General features: G+C 37.8%; 1 long non-coding RNA gene across 1 annotated transcript in view; it reads left to right on the top strand.

The window, feature by feature from the left end:
- The window catches only part of LOC121076898, a 35,559-nt gene that overhangs the window by 11,893 nt on the left and 2,442 nt on the right, over nt 1-21,224 (top strand). Inside the window, exons 4-6 of the long non-coding RNA XR_005823784.1 lie at nt 530-612; nt 19,294-19,373; nt 19,518-19,584. This is a non-coding gene — a long non-coding RNA (uncharacterized LOC121076898). The remainder of the gene's footprint in view (nt 1-529; nt 613-19,293; nt 19,374-19,517; nt 19,585-21,224) is intronic.

Raw genomic sequence — 21,224 nt, forward strand, 5'->3', positions numbered from 1 at the left:
AGACTGAGAATGGGGAATGTGGAGTCAGGGAATGGGAAAGTTGGTGGGAGTGCCAGTATGTTCAAGTACTGGTAAGAGAAAATAGAGGACAAATAGAACAGAAAAGAAAATTAAAAAAAAAAAAAAAAAAAAAAAGCAACACTCGTTTCTTATGTCAAGTTATTGCAGATTATTTCAGGTCTGAACATACTTTTATATTCTTAGACTCCTTAGCAATCAAAGCCAAATAGTCATGAATAGCATCTTTCTAAGATATTTTCTTGGATTGTGGCACAGAAATTTAGACTATCTATGATAAGTTTTTGAAGACCTTAAAATCTATGAAATATTGAATGAGTGTACTTTCAAACTGCATCTATTATTCTTAGCTTGATAATGGAGAATTGGCTGTTGGTTATAGCCTGTAGCCAGGAAGAGAGTAACAGAAGTTAGATAATAAATCAGTGAAGAACCAGCTTTTAGCATTTTTGCAGTGAACAGCAAGTAAGTTAGCACTTCCTGAGAAAGCTATTCCATTGTTTTTATCTAGGTTCAAGAACCCACAGTGAAACCTGAAAACCAGCTCTAGAATCCTCACTACTGATTGAAGACAATTGTGCATAAAGAACACAGGTAAAAATAACATTTTTGCTTACTTTTTAAGGAAAAAAAAACACCTTCTGACATGTCATAAGACTAGTAAATCTTACTGAACCAGGACCATCATCCTGGATATTTGTTAATAGCAGGAAAAGAAACCTACCATTTAAATTAAGTACCAGTTCTCTAGGTTCATGGTGTGCTGACTTCATTAAGGCCAAGGGTCACAAGCCATGGTTCCATGATACATTAAACCTGGCTTTCGGCTCCTATTACTGCATCAAAATGGCTCAATGAAATTATGCAAGATATTGGAATGGACTAGAGCCACCATGTTGGTTTAAAATTTGTTCAAAAAATTGTGAATTTTTACTTGAAGACTTTAACCAGGTATCATCTTTACACCATCTAATGTAATTACTGTTTAAGTATTATTTTTTTATCATTGAATGAAAACCACAAAGCTAGCAAATAATATATATATACACTGTATGCTCCACCTGTTTTAGTAGAGTTACAATTGTAATCTGATGACTAAGAAATACTTACCATACATACTGACGAAGTATTGATCATAATAGATCTGACATTAATAGTTGTCAAACCACAGCTGTCTAAAAGTTGCAAGTCTTTGTTTTTCTGCTGAGGCAATTATATGAGACTAAAACTTAGCTGAGTGCTCTACCTTCTGACATATTTGGTTATCCTATGTAAAATACTGGAAACTAGAAAAAGAAAGCAGAATTATGAAGATGAATATTCTTCCATAGTCTGTGTATTTTGAGTATAACATGTCTTAAACCATGATTACAGGCTTGCTTTCTATCTTAAAAACATTTGCATTGCAGAAACTAGTTTAAACAAAAATGAATAGTTAAATAAACGTTCTCAGTGCTCCTTTGTGTTTCCCCATTGTCTCTCCACTTTGAGCTCTGCTCTTATCAGATGGAAAACAGGAATGTTGGTTTTAATCGCTGATTGTAAACCTGACAGCCTGTACTTTCAGTGGTGGTATTTGTTAGTTTTAGAGAAGGGAGATATGGAGATGTTAGAGGACAAAAGCAGATACCTGTATGTCTGCATGGACTTCAGTGGGAGTCTTAGAAACTGCCTGGGGGTGGATTTTAGCATAGAAATTCAAGTTGTAAGCAACAGCCTTTTTATTTTCTAATCATTAAATTTATCTTAGTTTTATGAGCCCTCTAGTTTTTTGGTGAAACCAGTTAATCTGGAATAACTTTGTGTACATCAGCGGTGTTGTTCACTTATGCACTTGTCCAATTAATGTGGAATTGTGCCTCCTGGACACGATTGTTACTAGGGCATTGCCACCTTTTAGACCTAGTTTAGGAATTCAGCTCCGTAAAAGACACAGTGCAGATATTATACTGACTTCATATGCAAACATTTTGCTTGAAATACACAAAATTAATGACATTTTTTCTTCAGGGCCATGATGCACTTTTTTCCAGTCGGAGGGAAACGAAACTGGAATGTGATTGATATCCTTCTGGCTCATCAGTCTTTGTTACTGGCTCAAAAAGCTCTGAGAATAAGAAAAGTGACAGCAGAATACAACCTTTCTATTTTCAGTACAGAAACATTGTATCTCACTGGTTTTATTTTTTACTATCTCAATTTATCTGCTCTGGACTGCAAAATAAATTAATTCAGCTAAGCAGCATTAATATGGCTTCCAGCACCCCATAACTAGTGTAGGGGTCTCTTTTACGCTAACTAAATAATCTACAAGTTTCAAGGGCAGTTATAGTTCATGTGAGAAGAACGGATTGGGCAGTTTTCTAGCCTGAGCTCTTTACAGCAGTGCTAAAACCCTGCATTTGGATACTAACATCATCACAACTGTAACATGGAAGTCTTTTTGCTGGTCAGTGGAAGCCCTTGGGTATCTTCCCAGGGCTACCCCTGTTGAACATGGGGCTCTCAAGTTTTCTAATGCTCCCATTATTCATAGTCAGCCTTAGCATAAATGACGCATGAATTAATGGCTTGAGCACACCACTCTGTTTCTGCTTTAGAAAAACTGGATAAATGAGAATGACATTTCATACCTGAAGTTGACATTCACAGATTGTATAAAGAGCCCAAAAAACTCCCTAGTTTCCCTTTGGAACATGGTTAGGACTAGAGTTTGATTCTTCATCCCAATGATCCAATGATGCAGAGCTGTTTGTTTGGCAGAAAGTGTGCCTTTTTTTTTTTTTTTTTTGAACAGTTAACTTTAAGGGGAAATAATTATAGAAGGTCTACATGTTTACTTTTAAACGCAGCATTTTTTCCACTCTGCCCCAAGTCTGACATTTTAATGACCTGCTTTGCCTTGGTTTTTACTGGCAGCATATATTGAAGGGGTATTTTATGTACAGTTTTAACATTTGAACAACACAGCTCCATGTTCTGTCACATTTTTATGTTGTGGAAAATGTCTTTTATGTTGTTATTTCTTTTAATTGCTTACTAATTTGAGGGTGCTTTTGCAAATGTCTTTAAAAACTTTCAAATTTATCATTGGTAAGGATTATTAATTTAAAAAGAGCAAGCAAAGTAAAGCTGCATATATTTTCAGTGAAATTACTATCCTAAATGACTCCGTGGGGGGTTTCTTATAGGGGTCACTGAAAGGCAGAAAGAAATGTTTTTACTTCTTTGCTTTGTCACAAAAATTAGGTTACAAGGGCTATAAATGCAGGTAATACTTTTTATTACTAGATTTTCCTCTGTAATGAATATAACATTTCTTCTTTTCATATAACGATACCCACTGAATGTCTTAGTACTTAGCATGTTTACCCTTAGCTTTAACAAGGGTCTAAAGTAATTCCTCTTTAAAAGGCTTGCAAGCAGTCTAAGGCAAAAAAAAAAAAAAAAAAAAGAAACCCTGCATGGCAGAATCACTGCTGGAGGTGGGAGGTCGAAGGGGGACACTGTTTTGCCCTGTGCCAACAAGCTCATCGATAATGCCAGCCCTGAGTAGGTGAGGGAGCGAGACACAGAAACTAAAACTGGCAAAGTCACAAGTCTGAAGCAGAAAAGCCAGAAAATTTTGCAATGCAAAATACAAAATTGGTCACACATTTTCCTGCTATAAAACACATTGCTCTGTGCCAGTCTGCCAGAATCCACATTTACACGATTCTCTAGTTCCAAAAAAGCCTTAGTCTCACTATTGCTTTGAGATTTGGGCCACATTGTTAAACTGGGAGAAGCTGCTCCACCTCAGCAAGGCTGTGCTCTTTAACAGCTGATCCATCGAGCATGCTACAGTTGTTCAGTATTACCAGGCTCCCAGGGCTCACTCTTTAGGGGATTACACCTCCTTCCCAGCTTTGCTCTTCAAGAGGGCATTAATATTCTCTGAAAGGCGGCCACTCATCTGTAGCTCTGTAAGGCCGATCTACTTTGATCTTAGCCTCAGAAATAGAATGATGAGGGATAAGAGTTCAAAGTATAAGAAGAAACTCAATATGCAAAGAATGTACCACATCTTAATAAGTAATGAGAATTCCCTTCATTTGTTACTGTTGTAAGGAAAAATAGTTTAATATCTTTATGGGATTAGGACTCCATGGTACTTTGCTAATGAGTGGCCACAGCCATTAAGATTTTCCTTATGTCTCCAGATAGGCTGGCAAACACACATTCAGTAAACAATGGCAAGACTAAGACTGGCTATTAAGATTTCAATCTGGCAAGTATTTTATTAATGTGGCTAACGTGTTGAGTTATTTTGATTGTAGACCCAATAAATAAATAACACGCAATTTCAATCTTTTCTTTAATCCTCAAGTTGCCTGTAAGGAAGTCACTGGTAATGAATGGCGGCTTTTTAATAAAGTTTATCACAAATGACCCCGGGTTGTGAAGTGTTTGCTATTCAAGCAGCAGTGGATGGACAGGAGAATCTGAAAATTAACAGTGGGGACAGAATTCTTTTTTTTTGTACTGGTCTGCTCAAAATAGAGGAGCTATCGTTCACATGAACACTCACCCGCATAGCAATGACAAATACCAAAAAATTTAGCTCTCATAAGTGTATTTGAGAAAGATTAGCACACACCGTTCAGTTCAAGTTTTAGTTTTTAGGTTAGCTGCCTTTCATATTAATCAGCTTTGTTTTTTTCAGTGCTGCATTTTCTGTGTAGGACCAATGGATGAATGCCATGTTTAATAACCCTGTACATCTACTAATTCCTTTTTCCAGCAATTGTGAGTTTTCGAAAAACAAAAGAAAATCCTGGCAAATTAAATTTGTATAATTGGAAGAAATGTAGAAATGAATGTTGTTTGTCCTTAAAGTGCTAGAGAAGCTTATGTTTCAAGACGTTTCAAGGAGTCATGTAGCCCTTTAAGGACTGTTCCTCGGATTCCTCATCTATTTATTTTCTGAAGTCCTATAAGCATAGTAGGATTTAGGGTCAGTACAAGATACTTTTTCATTTGATCAGCTCAAATGCTAATCGTCACAATGCAGAATAACGTACTAAGGAGACTGAGATATTTGACATGTAAACTTTGATTTCCTGAGTTGTTATGGAAGGAATTACTGGAAGTTATTTTCATCAGGTCAGTGTTCAAACCTTGTTTCCTTATTCACTTTTCATGACTAATAAATAGTCTTTCCATCCTTCTCCATATCTACCCAACTACCTAGAAAGAGGTTAATAAATTCTCTACTTTCCTGACAGTCAGTGATTTCATTTTCCACTCAGAAAATGTTTGAGTAGTATCAGTGACTTGTACAATAAAGACTGAGCATGAAAAATTTGTCAGTCAAGAGAACGTCACCCCATAAATGTCCCTAACAGCTCTTTGCTCTCCTCTGGTTGGAAAGGAGAGTAGCTTAAATTAATTTATTGGTCAGCATCTGTTTAACACACACGTGTGTGATGGGTTTCTGAACACACCTGGTACATTTTTTTAATGCAACGTCCAACAAGATTTTGATCATATTTTTAGCTCTAACCTTATAAAAATGTAGCAGCACAAAGAATTCTTACAGTGACTAAACTATTTTTTATTTAAATCCCAGTTTCAAAGGAATTTAGCTATGACCTGGATTTTAATTTTCTAGGGGATTTTACTAATGCTTGAGGGAGAAAATCTGGTACATTTTCAGCATATTAAATACCTGTTTGTGTCAAAGTAGTCATATTTCTAATTCATTTGATTACAGTACAGTGATACAGCATAGGGTATGTCTGGATATTTATTATCTTTAGCTATGATATCATTACAGTATGATTTATTTATTTTCATTATTGGGGCATGCTACAGTAAATGCACCTAAATATTGCTGGATTTTGAAACCACTTAATTGTCCTGTCATTGGTGCAACATTATGTTACGTTAAAATTGTTTTCCTGGAGACCTTAGCTAAATTCAAATAAACTGTTCATTTCTGGCAACTAGGAAGAAATGGAGTCCTTGTAAAAATCAGACTTTGGAGTGAGGAAGTTGGTGATTTTTTTCATTAGTTTCATAGGGCTCATTGTTCCTATTCTGGAAACTTTATAGCCGCAATCACCTACGGCTAGAATCTGATTTTTACTGAGGTGCTATAATAATTATACTAAGTGCTTTCTGTTTGTCACTGACAAACAGAAATCCTTGAATGTCACTGAAGGAAACTAGAAACATTTATATCATGGCTTAGTTTTCAAGATTTCATGGTTTTACTTCTCAGGAAAAAGTTCAAGCTTTTTCTTAAATGAAACCAAACAAACACTTCCCACCCCTCCCCAAAAGCAAACAAATAAAAAAAACACCCAAGGTCTTGCATATAGCCTGGGCATCTCTCAGCCTCTTCGACATATTCACAGAGATGTTCAGACCGATGAGGAGGAATGAGTGAAAAAGTACAAGAACTTACAGAAACTTTGAGTTCCTTAAATAAAACATTTTGCTAAGAAACGTAAATATGACTGAGAGCTGAAGGCTGACAAGTTTAACTAAATACTGTAATAGCAAAACAAACAAACAAAACCTTTCAGTTCACTCCTGGATTAGCAGTTAATGCTCTGAAATCCACCAGCTATGACTATCTGTGCTGTTATAATCCAAAGGAAGAACTCTACATTTTGTGTTTTTTCAAAGGAAGATCTTAATCACCTCTTTGTAAGCCACCAAACCCCTTATTAAAAGTCTGGGCCCAATCCTCCCTTGAAAGAGTGGCCCCAGCAAACTATGGGCTTTGATCCTAAATTGAGAACAACTCCTACTGGAGGTAACAGCATGTGATTAACCAGTGCAGAATTTGAGACTGGCTGCTCATGTGAGTAAAGAACAATTTCATAAGATTATGAACCATTAGTACCTTTGGTAGCTGCATTTTTACTAACTCATCTTCATTATCTGTTCAGTTCAAATAAGATGAACAGTATTACCTTGTTGTCAATATCAACGTTAATCAGTGGAATCTAGAGTGAAAATGACTTTAGTGTTTTTTTTATGGAAACTTATGTTGGGAGCATAAACACCACCTATTGTAAAACCTATTAACAATACATTTGCTAGTCTTGCCCTTGAGTGCTGTATTTTTGAAATAAGTTACTGACAGTTTGAATGATTAAACATAATTTTCTGTTAACATGAACTTTGTCCCTTCCCTCCCCCCCAGATTGTTTTCTGTTGTCCTCAATGTGTCCAAGTGAGTGCATTCAGCAAGGGAGCCAGAGAGCTGGGACCTGCAGTTGTGGGGTGGCACAGGGTGCTGTGTCATCCGATGGCAAGGGCAGAAAGCCACACAGCCCCAGTTCTTGTTTGCAAACAAGGGCAGACTTGGTGTAACATGACACCGGGGCTGTGCAGTGAGCTTCTGTGACCACAGCAGAGTAGGAGCCTCTCAAAGGCTCCAGCTTTATACATTGATGTTTTTTCTTATTCTTAAACTACGTGTGGATCTAGACCTTACTATGTGAGTTTCTTAAAAATTTCAAAGAAAAATTTTTCTATGACTGGTAGAATTCTTACTTATAAATATATTCCACAGCAAAAATGTAATGGCGCTGGCTTTAGAGTTTTAATCTGACACTTAGAAGTTGCAGAATACAACAAGGATTTAGTTGTACTTTTGGTTAGATTAATTTAGCTAATCTGACTTCATATATGGGGACTTAAATCTGACTTGCACAATATGCCAGGTCAGATTCATGAGTTGTGCTGCTTTGACTAATTCAGTGCTACACTGGGTGTCTCATTATTCTGGCAAAACTGCACCTTTAACTTTCTTTTCATCCTTAAAATCCATTTCCTACATCAGTCCCCATAAGCTAGGTCCCACTGTTATTGCAAGCATCCCATGTTACAGGAGACATGGAACATAGCTCATAGCAAAACTTAAGCAGACTGACAAGGTACTGAGAGCATCCACACCTCCTGTCTTACCTGGTTTTATTCTTCCCATCTGACTTCCTGCTGTTCTGTTTAGCATCCTTCCCCACCTCCCAGGCCTTCCCACGTTACAGGCATTATTACTCATGTCACCAGCCTGCAGGACCTTCTGAAAAGCAGATGGGCAAGTTGGCAAGGCACAGACTGCACCCAGTTTCCAATGCCTTTGAGAAGGCTCAGCATTTATCCATTTAAAATTAATAAAGAATGGGAGGACCATGAAACAAAAGATGTCTGGGAAACAAAACGAATAGCTGTGCTTCTCATGCTGCTGTGTATCCCCCAAGCCGGAGCAGGATTTTCTCCATCCCTTGGGACTGGGCATGTCCCTCAGCTGACCTATACAAGCTCTGTGTGAGGACAGGTGGGAGTCCTGCCCTACAGGCTCAGGCTTGGTAATTTTTGCGAGGTAGGGAGGATGTCTGAACTGGATTGGTTTGCTTCTCTGTAACTTCAGCTCACCTGCACAGCCCGCGTTGTGACAGCTGTGATGCTGAGGTACCAGAAACATCTTTTGGGGATTTAAAAGAGGGTTGGGGGGGTAATAGTGAAGGGTGTAGCAAGGCATTTAATTAGCTCTCAGTGATCTATGTAAATGTCTTGCACTGGTACGTCAGTGATTTCGGATTTTTGTGTTTGTCACAAATAGGAAATGTTGAAAGAACCTGAAGCTAAACAGCTTGGCTCTTTCCTCTGAGAGGAAATAGAATTAGAACCTGCATGTGCTTGGCTTATACTTTATAATACGTTTTATTATTGGAGTTATAAATTAGGCCTTTGGGCACCAAAATACAACATAACTAAGAACATAACTAACCAAGGTAAATTGATGCCTGCCCTAGTATACTTTACCATCACAGCATGCCAGACACTGCCTCTCCCTCTGAACCCTCTGTTTTTACGTGGGTCTGTTGGCACTGGTGTTATAAGGCTGTTAGGCTGGGACCTGAAACTGAGCCACACTCTTGGTTTCCATCCATTCAACACAACTGGAGAGTCTCACAGGTTTTTGGCCAACTTCTGCCTTCCGCAGGTGGTGGAAGGCCAGCTGCAAGTGTATTCATTCTCGTTAGCTGTACAATAAGCCCTTGGCTTCTCAGAGTTAGTGATGGAAGAGGGAGAAGAGATTATCTTGTGTGTGTTGATGCACGTCTCTCCATGTTGGCATCTAGCATGGCGTGATTCAGTGGTGCGGGTTCTCGCTTGGCATTTTCCATAGGGGCAGCAGTCAGAAAATGCTAGGAAGTGCTCCGGTCCCCTCTCCTTGGTACTCTGCAGTTCTCCAAGTCTGTACAGACTGGGATAGTAACGCTACCCCACCAACCTATGCCTGATGACTCTAATCAGGAATGTTTCTGAGGAGAGACAGTTATTTGAATCAAATTGGTTCCCTTCTTTGTAACTTCAGTTTATCTTGTGAAAATACTGTCAGAATAATACATGCTTCCTTTATAACCAAGAAGTTTTACTCTTGATCGATAGGACTTACATTTCATTTGTCAGGTTAATGAATTATTAGTCTTCCATTTTTTTTTAGTACACTTCAGTCTCTTCTCTCTCTCTCTCTCTTTTTTTTTTTAATTAAATTCAGCAGACAGCTGTGAGAAGGCTGAAGTGGAAAGGTAGCCTGAGCCCTGGTGCCAAATAGGGACCAGTACTCTTAGACCCCACTGGGTGCTTCTTGTGCAAGAGGGGTGGAAGTTTTAGGCTAATGGCATCAACTGCAGCCGGAGGGAAGCTGGGACAGTGCTCTAGTGGTTGGGCTTTGCAGCTCGGGACTGTGACTAGATGTGGGTGCTCACTGCAGCCCTGCTGGCTGCGTCCAACACTGGGCAACATGGTCTCTGCCAGCTGAGACGATTTCAGTACATAGCAAAGCCCCTTATGGAGTCCTGCTCTCAGAAGGTCAGCTAAAGGGGCTTTAAAGCTGCAGTAAGGGACCCTGCGTGTCAGGATTGCTGCTGGAGACCAAACCACGCTGCTCACTGGAGCTCCAAAGCAGCTGAGGCCCACAGGGGCCAGGATTTGGTCTTCCAGGTTGGACTGCTATTCCACTTGGGTGCGGTAATAAGCTCTATGCCACTAGAGAATAAAATTATCAGAAAATACAACTGTGATTATTTTTCTGCCTGCCAGTGACAGCATTAAGTGCTTTGCGTTGTCCCCTCAGGATTCGATCATGTAACATTCTTTTTTGGTGAATTTACTTTGGGTGCATATGAGGGAAATCAAGATTTCACATTCAGTAAGTCAGTTTTGTTCCATAAACATTAACTCTGCATGTTAAAGCTGTCCTAGGGTGATCTTGATGTGCACATAGTAGTGTTTTCATCTTTTCTATAAATATTTGTAGTTGATCATGCATTACAATAGGGCATTCCTGTCCTTTGACTTTGCCCTTTTTTTTAGCTTGTTCATCTGATTTGCACAGAAGGGGGAAGAAGGTTTTATGGAAAAGATAAACTGCAGACTCAACTCTTTGTGTGGATGTATGTGTGCATGTTAATAAAATCTGCTGAAAAGCTATTTATGGATTTTAGGGAAAATGCATTGGCTGCATTTTTACAGAGCTAATGAAATCTTAGTTTTTTCTTTATTTAATACAAAGTTCCATGGAAAAAAATGTATGTGGGAATGATAAGTAAATATTGGAAGTAAAAAGGCTTGTTTTAGTTTTGGGGAATTGTTCTATCACTGCATTTTAAATGTCATATTCATCTTCTTTCATTTCCTCTATGAACACTTCCCCCAGTTTTCATATGCTACTATATTTCAAAGCTTTTTGACCAGAAAATGGAAGTCTTCTGATGTCATTCATGCTTTAAATACTTTGCTAGTTCAGAGTCTTGGTAGTCAAACTGCCACCAGTCCTAGGTCTGTGTTTCTGAGTGCCTTAGGCTTTTGGAATAGCCTGAAAACCTTTGTGAATCATAGAAAAACACCACCAATCTCAGTGATTTTATTTTATTTTATTTTTTTTATGTAGGATTGAGGATTAGTGTTTTCAAATTTTTCTAGTATATGATTTTATACCTTAATATTACTTCCATTTTTGCTCAAGTATTGCCTGAACCAGCAATTGCAACACCCCAAGCTAGGAAGCTGCAAATCAGGGCAGGCATTTCAGCAATTTGTTGTCACTAGATCTTAGGTAGAATCCTCCTATTAGTTGACTGGCAAAACAGAAAAAGTTCTTCAGTGAAAAGAACCCACATTGCAATTATTTTTCCTTAAAAATCTTAAAACAATTTACCCTTGAATATGTCCTTTACATGAGTCTAACTTTATGACTGGGCATGTAAAATAACTTTAAAATAACATACTAAATACAGTAAAATGTCTTGGGGTTCCGCCCTGCTTAAATTTATGGCAGTTTTGTAACCAAATTCAGATCTCTTATTTAAATTGAACTAAGCTCTAAAAAGCTAAGCTCTGTGTATCCTTGAGATAAATAATACTGTATTTATTATATGAAAAGTATTTACATTTCAAGCAATTATTTTAAAAATAAGCCTAGGAAGCTTTTAGTTATATGTGGAGAATATATTATTGTAGATTCATTTTTTTAAAAGAGATATTTGAATGTTACTGGTCTAGCATCACTGTCTTTTCATTTGTCTTTCATCACTGTGCTTTCAATACCATTCATCTATGGACTAATGCAATGCCCACTGAAGTCAATAGAAGTCATTCAGCTGACATCAATGAACAATGAATCAGTCCCTTTAAAAAAGAAGAAACTTGAGTTTACAAGGGTTAAACAGAGCACTGAGGAAAAAAACTGCGGCAGGATTGGTGCCTTCCCCTGCGTCCATACCGCACCTAGTGCTCTGCTGCCAGGCAGAGTATCAGTAAAACAAGCTGATCGTGGAGCTCCGCTGGTAGCTCCGATAAGGAAAGGCAGTTTTGCCAGTCAACATCTGAATTGTTTTTCTGTACAAAGCCTTAGTAGGTACTAATAATTGTAAGACATGGTAGAAATCTGTTCAGATAGGTGTCATCGATGCAGATGTTGAAAAATACTTTATTTGCCTTCTGCCCAGTGTTTCCAAAGAATTCATACTTAGCTATCAGTCTTTCTTTGTTCTGATTAAGTTGTAATCATTCAAAAGCAGATTCAGAAGCTCCCCCTCCCTCCTTCACGGCCCCAGTGTTTGTTTTATACCCAAATGTGACATTGTTACACCAGAGCAATCGAAAAAGGTTGCAATGATCAATTGAGGGCCCAATCAAAGCCTAACAGATAGGCAGCCATTCGCTGCTGTTTGATATAAAAGGTGTTTTATTTCTCATCACTTTTTTGTCACTGAAAGAATGCTTCCTACGTGCAGATTAATTAAAGTGTAAACATTAAATATTGATTGATGCATTATCAGCATGGAGCAGTTGCCTCCACTCAGATTGATTCCTGCAGTGATTTATTGTCATATTTGTGGAGTCATTTCACTTGATAACAAAGAGAAATCGCCTGCTTCCTGGCTCCTGTGCTGCACCTCCTCATCCTCAGTGACTCTTGGTCTTTGCCTACTTGGAACTAGCGTGGCCTCATGCTATTTTCAGGAGAAAAGTTTAGTGCATCTCAGTTTGGCATTTGCATAGTAAGTTTAGAGTTCAGCAGGGAAGTGGCAGCCCTGTGCTCTCAGATGGAACATCTCTGGTTAATGCTTTCACCCCGCGTCCCACACAGCTGCGCTGTGTGCCAGGGCTCAGGCACAGCTTTGCAAGCACAGGTTCAAATTGTTAGGGTTAACGCACTGCCAACTTGACAGAAAGGTGAACTTTCAACAGAACAACATTGTTTAGGTTGGTTTTATGGCTAAATTACGCAATTAGTTGCTCTGGGTAGGAGCACAGCCACACAATAGCATATCAATTTAAAGAATTGCAGGTTTTTACTCTTGCTTTTGGGCAAATATATAAAAGACACCTTCATTCAAATTTTGTGGAGTATTTAGTGGAAAGCAAAGCTTTGTGGTGTGTTATTGAGCACTTGGATTAGAAAATCCTTTAAAGAAATTGTACTGAAAGACTCTGTCTTTTGGCTGTGGGTTCAAACAGGCCAGTCATCCAAACAGCCTTTACTTCTTCTCCCTAAAAGCCTTAACGTTCTTTCTCTGTGTTCATCTCCATCAGGAACAGCCCTTGACCAGCACCACATGCGGTCAGAGCTGCTGCATGCAGCCATCCATGCCAAAAGGAGCCACAAAGCCAATGGCACAGGTTTGTTCGACACTACCAGGGGCTATATTCCTTCCTCCTCTGTGCTCACATGAGCTGGACAGCCGTCCAGTGTGTTTACAGCCAGACACTGCCTGTGGTGGCTGAAAGAGCTCTCACTGACCCAGTCACCCACAAAAGAAAATTATTCATGAAATTGCTTTGTTTTGCAGTAACAAAACTTAATCTTTTGCATATGTGGCATTAGTTTAACATTCGGAGACTGAGATTACTCAAAATCTGCTGAAATCAAACATGAGTAAGACCACAAAAATAAGTAATGGGCAACTGGTGATCTTGATTCAGCCAACCAAAGAAACTTTAACCTTTAGTCGCAGGAGCAACAAATGCTAAGCTTGTGAATTCACTGCAGCAGATCATTTCAATCCTGGACCGGCAGGAAATTTTAAGAACGACTCCCTACATAAGCAGCAGCCACCCCAAACTGGCTCCCTAAGAAATATGAACTATGATTTCTCTAAAAGGCTGTCACAAACATTGTATGAGATTTCATTTAGATAGGTGTTCAGTTGTACTGCTCCAATTCCTGACCATCTCTGACATCTGCCAAAACGCGCACCAACAGCACTTTATTTGGGATGTTTTGATGTATTACAGATGCACCCAAACCTGGGAGAAAATGCTGCTATTCCAGGTCCTTCCCCACCGCCTGCCCTCCCTCTGTTCTGTCTTCTGTTCCAAGCCAAAAGTTTTGCATCAAGTTGCTGATTTCTGGGGAGTCACACCCAAATTTGGCACTCCTCAAATTAAAAAGCAAATAAACCAACCCCAAAGTATTGCAACAGTGTGCTCATCTGGATTCCTTCAAAATAATGCTCTCACAAGATCACTTTCCCTTGCTGCTTGTTTGCTGTTGCCCTTCTTACCCACTGAACAACACTGTTGTCAATTTTCTGTAAATCGTCAGCCTTATTTAAATTGTCAGCTTCTCCAGTCAAAGACCTTGCTTTCCCGTTTGTCTTTAAACTGTTGCGCAAACCAGCGTGGCTGTATAACCACCACTGCTACAAATGCAGTGCTGAAAGCCTATGTGCTCGTAAGACTGCTGAAAACAAGATCTATTGTCACTGTAATTATTGTAGAGTGCATTTACATTTTTATAAAGCCTTTCATTCAAAGATTCTAATCCATTTTGTGGGGAAATGTTCTTAAATATCTGTAGTTAGAGATGAAAATGTATTTCATCTATGAAAATAGTTTCTTTTAACACTTTACACATGACAGATAAAGACTTTCTAACAAATAGTTCAGTATGAATTGTGTTATGTTGTTTAGACAGGACCACACAAGAACAAATTAAAAGTGATCTCAGTTGCAAAGAGTCTGTGTTCTGCAGGTCAAACGTGGACCTGAGATGCATGTACAGAACTTGTCCCTCTGGGTGACATTAAAGCATCTTTGGGGGGGGGGGGGGCGGTTAAAAAAAAAAAAAAAAGGAAACCTGTATTGACTTTAATGGGCGTAGAGTTTCCTTTTAGTGTCCAGTTGAAGATGTACAGAGATGCTTACATGCAGCTTGGACCTAATGGTAACTTACTGTAAAGCCCCAAACAGTTTCCAGATGGAAGCGGTCCTGGGGCAGACATCAGCCTTCAAAGAAGTAAGAGCCGTGACTCCGTTGTGGTTCGTCCTGATGTCAGTACACCAGAAGGGCTCGGTAACTCCAGGTAGCTTTTCAGCTGCTTGTCTTGATCTTTGCTGCGGGCTTTTTTCAGTAAGGTCCCTACTTGGTATTAGTGCAGCGGACTGGTAAAACCGGAGTTATATTAGTTGGGTTTCTACTTAAAAGAAGTGGTGCAAGTCATTGTACAGCAGCTCAGTATGCTTTATTTATTTTTCTCTGAACCCCCACAAATATTCCTGATGGAACTGGTGGTAGTGGGCAAGATATGGAGGTGAGCAAGTGGAGTGAAATACACTGGGGATGTGTGGGAAAATTGCAGAACAGAAAACAGATCTTTTTGATAGGCTGCAAAATGATTTTGTAAAAGCCGTATATGTTTTAATACCATGTTTCAAATGTTGTCCTCCAGGAACAGATTCTGAAAGGAATGAGATCTTTGTGAAGTGACCACTTCCTTCATTGCACCTCACTGTTGTATGACTGTTGTGTAAATGCCACACAATAGTCAAGAACAAGAATTTTAAATTATGTAATTTTGGGGGGAGGATTTTAAATGTGATGAAAACTTGCTTTTTTCCTCGTAAGCTTTCACAGGATCACAGGATAGTTCAGGTTGGAAAGACACATGTCTTAGAGTACTTCTCTTGAATCTTGATTAGGGTTTCCTTTCACCATGTACAATTAAATCTGACATGAAGGGATACAAAAAGATGTTTGTTAAGCACTTAGAAAGCTCAGTACTGACCTAGAAGCTGAAATTTTAGCAATGTTCATATACATAGGGGTTGTAAACTAAGGAGTCTCAAATTCACAAGCAGTTCCCCCTCTTCCCCCCAGCCAAAAAATAAAAAATAAAAGTAGTAGTTGTGATGATGAATGCAAGCTATAGAAGACCACAGCCCTTCCCATTTCACTGAAGAGATTTTCTGATCTGCAGTAGGAGGTGGATATTAACTATAACCACTCTGTCAGTTTGTTCTTATAAAGTTACAGTTGTGTGACCTTTTTAACCAAGTAGACTCCATATATAAACTTAGATTGCAATATCCATGCAAATTGCCTTACTATTTCACGTATCACTGTAAGACCCGCTAAATGAATGCTGTTGCCCTAAATTGTGGTATTTACCTTCCAAAAATGAGTTTACCATTTTTGCAGCAACAATTACAGGTTGCATGGGAATGGTGTGTTATTTCCTGAAATTGTATGTAATTTATTTTTGAAAGCTTGAAGCATAGTTTTGAAGTTAAATGTGTCATCTTTGTAACTGCTCGCTTCATGTTATTTTACAGTCCCTGAAATACCTTAGATAATAAATGCAAATTAAGGGAAAATAAATTACAATTTGTGGAGTGACCAGTGTCTGATTATATGTAATATAATCAACTTCATCCTGTGCATAATGTTTATCTTATTAATTATCCAATGTACTTTAGAACAGTTTTAATGATTGGTGATTGTTTCGCAGTGGAGAGGGATTAGGTTTGTTCGTAAGATGCATTTTATACTCACTTTCTGGGTCACCAGGACTGAATGTTTTCTAAATTTTATACTAATTGGAAAATTATTTAATGTTAATTATAAGCAGATACAACTGCCATTGCTCAAATAGTCTTCTATGATCTTCGCCTCTGATTCTTTCTTACCTTCAAAACTTTGCCTTGCCAAAAAATGTGTTTTTATTATTATTATTATTACTATTATTATTATTTGAGTTTGAAGATTATTGTATTTAGAACTAGTAAATAGATCAGTAAGTCACAATTACCTGTCCTTTCTTTGCCTATCCTGTAGCCTACTAGAATGAGAGAGGATTTCAAATTAACGGAGGTTCTATTAGGAGAAACAATTTCAGTCCAAAAATAAGCTTTTTCATTCTTAGACTGTAACTTGTGTTATGACAGAAATTAACATTTTTGTGACCTGTAATTAACTGTGTCTCCTCATGCTATAAATAAGATTTGGCAGCTATAGCTGGAGTCAACTGTACCTTGAGGTCTAGTTATCTGAAGCTGTTTTTTTTTTTATTTATAGCATTTTGTATTTGCTAATGACACTGCAGAGTTCAGGGATGCAGACAATAAAGAACACACATAAAGTCTGGGGCCGGTGCCTGCAGCCCTCTTCCATTTCATTCCTACAGTGGCATCAGAGTTTGCTCAAATTCTTTCTCTGCTTGGAAATCTCTGGGGTTAGTGTTTAAGTCTTTGATGCTGCTAGTAATTCCAGCCCGCACCATTAAAGCTGCATTTTGTAACCGTCCCTTGGTAATTGTTGCAGGGACTTAGACAAGTAAGACTATCCAAAGTCATCACTAAGGTCAAACTGTGGTAGAAAGTGCTCTGATTTTATCCTGGAGATTGATGCTTGTATCACCTTTTTTTCGATTCAGCAGCTAGGGTTATAAAATGTACTTGCAATCACTGATAACATGTTTGATCAAACTACAAGTGGAGTAACACAGTATTTTATATACTGTGTGTAGTTTTACCTAGTGCAACAATAAATCAGTGAAGGCAGAGGTCTTTTGTAAATTTTAATGAAAATTCAGCTGCTGAAAATATAGTTACTTCTGGCTTAAGTTCTAGAAATATTAATTCATTTCAGTTCTTTAAAGCTGTAAAACTTGTTTTAACTACAAACTTTGTAGGAAGGCAATAAAGGAACAAGCAATAAAATAAGTAGTAGTGCATTCAATATATTATAATTATTTTGTCATTGGCTATAAGCAAACCGAGTGGAGGGGGCCAGATGATAAAATGTACTTTGAATGAGCTGTAAAAAATGCCCATTTCTGAACGCAATCTAAAAAAAACCTCTGTGCTAGAAAGAGACAAAAGTTGGGAGAATGAGCTCATCATGCTATTGCATGAAAATAAGCAAGAAACATTCATGATTACATAGCTTAAAAATATTTACCAGCTGATCAATAAGCTGTATTATGTTGCAAAATATCAGTTAAACATTTACATATATAGTAAATCTAATTCATATCTATTAAACAAGTGGCACAAGAGGGAGCTGGGGGTTATAGAAATAAAGAATATTAAATATACCAATATGTTGTGGAGCTCCTATGGTATCTTTCTTTAAAAATTTAAAGCAACATTTCTGTGAAGTTATCATTATTCTTCCCCAAAACCTGCCTACCTACAGAAACAGACACAAAGATGATACCAAGTGACTGTGCTTTTTAATTTGCTGAGGATTTGAACAACATTAAGGAGAATTCATGCTTGTTTTTTGTCTAGAAGTTGAGCAGAAATACAGTTCATTCAGTTCTTCACTTTCCCAAGGTGGATTTTTGCTCGGTTGCTCTTTTACAAATTATGTCAAGCATATGCACATACATGATTTTTTTACAACGTAAACTAAGAGACAGTAGTCATTAGTGTTTGTAGTTTGCTTGGTTTTCTGCTGTGTTTCAATTGTTTTTCTCAAATTTCTTCCACTTCAGAATACATTGCAAAAATCTGGTCAGTGGAGAGTTAGTTGAAGCTTGATCATTTCGTGATTGGTTCAGAGTACAATAAGATCATGATCATCAAGATTAAAAAAAAAAAAAAAGTCATAACATTAAATTTGAAGTGAAGCATCCTTTTCACTATTATTAGTGTTTTCACACAGGAATTATGAATATTAGGTTGTTTCTTGTTTTCTTGTTGCCTCCCCACAAACCTTAAATGACTGCCAGAATTGTATAAGGAAGGATTTAAAGTCTGAGTTTTCAATCTCATTTATCTCATTCTCTGCGTACACGGTTCTGTTGGCTTTGAGGAGTTGTTTCCAGGTTAGATTGGTGACGGGCTAGAATCAAACAATCACAGTTCAAACATCACACACACTGCTCACTCACACAACATTGTTGGCTTTCTCGAACTTAAAAGGTACAAGTGGTGAGCTGCAATGTCTTAGCAGCAGGTTCAAGGAAATAGCTTTTATTCCATTGTCTCTGGTGGCTCCTATACTCATTCATACAAACTGATTTTTTTCCTCAAATAAGTTAGCTACAATAATTTTTGACTTGAACATGCATACTTGATCCAGACACCAAATACTTGGCCAGGAAAGAGTTTTTTATGATTCTGAAATGGAGTGTAGTTGAAAGTGGGGAAAGAGGGAAGAAAAGAAGGGTAAAGGGGCAAATAGTGGTTCTGGTATGTTTACTGAAGGTACTGGGTCTATTTCACAGCTCTTTTAAAAGGTCCATTACTATAATACAACAGAGAATCTATATAAATGTTTAAGATTAAAGTTGGTAGAGTACATCACAAGAAAACCAATCATACCAGCACTTTTACTTGTGCATAAAACATTTTCTACTTATGTGACTGTACAGAAATTCTGCTTCCATCAGTGAATAGGTTCTACAAACTTACTATTTTTTTTTCTTTTTAACAGAGCAAAACTTACCCAGTTTAAACATAAAGCCATTTTCTCAGTTGCAGATCAGAGGAACTGAACTGATTAATACTAACCAAGAATCCAGCTTGCCACTACAAAAGAAAGTAAACCAGAGCAGGTACATTTGTACTTAATTAAATATTCTGCTCTCTGTAATCTAAAATGAAGATAGCCAATGATGAATCTTAGATAATAAGAGGACTCTATAATAAAGTGTTCAGAATAAGCTTCTAAACTCCATAAACATGTTATTTTTCCACAGGAAAGTCTCAAGTATAATAACCTAAGTATGGCATTCAGCAAGGATTTGCAGATGCACTCATTCAAAGGTGAGGACATCATTTTGGAGATGTGATTGGAAATCTCTCCTAAGAGCACAGGCTAGGCCTCCTTCAGGCATTGTGGATTCTTCATGCTTCCGTTTGATTTTGGCTTTTGATTTTTCTAGTACATAAAAGTATGCCACTCCTGAGACTTTCTATCTATTGTTCCATAAAAGTGCATGTCTCTCATAAAAATGCATGTCTCTAACTGCAAGTAGCTCAGTAATCATGCCTTAATCCTAGTCTTGTTTCCTTCACAACTTTACTTTTGTATAACCTCATCTTGGGCAAATTAATATATTTCCTAACATATTTTTTCTCTTATGGAAACTGCAATATATGAACAAATCTATGAACTCTTCTTTGAGAATTCCTTAGTAACTCGCAATTTACAGTTTAGATGTCATCCCCAACCATGTAAGATTTTTTTTCTCCAATAATAATAATAATAGCAACAGCAATAGGCAATGGATTTAGGAAGTGAATGGGAACCTTGAGAAAGTCTGTAGTATATTTTATCTAGAGTGACAAAAGTGAAAACTGTTTAGAAACTACCATCCAATGGAGGAATGCTTTGTAGCCTTTAGAAATATTGTTGGCTTTCACAGACTGCTTGGAAAAAGTTAGCATCAGTCTTGGGAAAGTGTATTCCCTCATGCACTGCGATACATTTCAGCAAAGCAAGCTTTCTATCAACTAGAACAAGTTTTCCTATGGTTCTGCATCTGTTTCTGCTCAGTCAAGGTGCATCTGGGAATATATTTTCCCTTGCAGCAGCAGGTGGCGTTGAATAGCATATGTATTCTCACACTCATAATCATTCTGTCTTACATGTAGTAAAACCTCCTCTCCCAAAAGAGATAATCCACAAGAGAAATTCAACAAGTTTTTATAGATGTAGCAGACTTTCTACACGACAGAGGTAGGGGTCAAATTCTTCCAAATTTAATCACACTGGGAAATAAGACCATAAATAATGTGTTCAAGTGACACCAAAAACAGGTGTAATACATTATATTTTCATTTTTCTACCCACAAAAAATTCTTGGTTTGCTCTTGAAGCACCACAGAGTTCATGTTGTGATAAGGTGATGTTTATCACATACCACTAGTCCTTCACTCTGCAGCAAATTCACAAACCTGAGTTTGCTCTGTGCAATTCTTTGCCCACTTTACCTCCAAAGAGCAAAGGATTTGATTCTTCTCCCTGAAACATTATCAGTGTGTCCCCACTGAATATGGTTCAGCATTTCAGATTTACACTGTGGTAAGTGAAGACAGAATGAGAATTAGCATTTTCCAAACTTCTCTCAATCTAGTTGTAAAAATTATGGGATGTTGCAGAAGCAGTTTGAAACAGACCTCCAAATGACTTCCTAAGCTTATTTTTAAAATATCACACACAAGTAAAATAAAAAGATATTTTACCTGCACGCAGGTAAAACCTAAGAATGAAAGAGAAATCTTTTACAGGCAAATGACTATACATCAATCTATAGTCAGTCTTAGCAGTGATTATGAGTATTTAAGAAATCCATCCATCTTCCTTTCATCAACAGTCAGAGTTTTCCATTTGCATATCTAATAATTTATGGCATGTCCTGACCCCAAGCGGTAATTGAACCAATAGATCTTCAGACTAGATT

This window comes from Cygnus olor, chromosome 12 (genome assembly GCF_009769625.2).
Source record: "Cygnus olor isolate bCygOlo1 chromosome 12, bCygOlo1.pri.v2, whole genome shotgun sequence".
NCBI lineage: Eukaryota > Metazoa > Chordata > Aves > Anseriformes > Anatidae > Cygnus > Cygnus olor.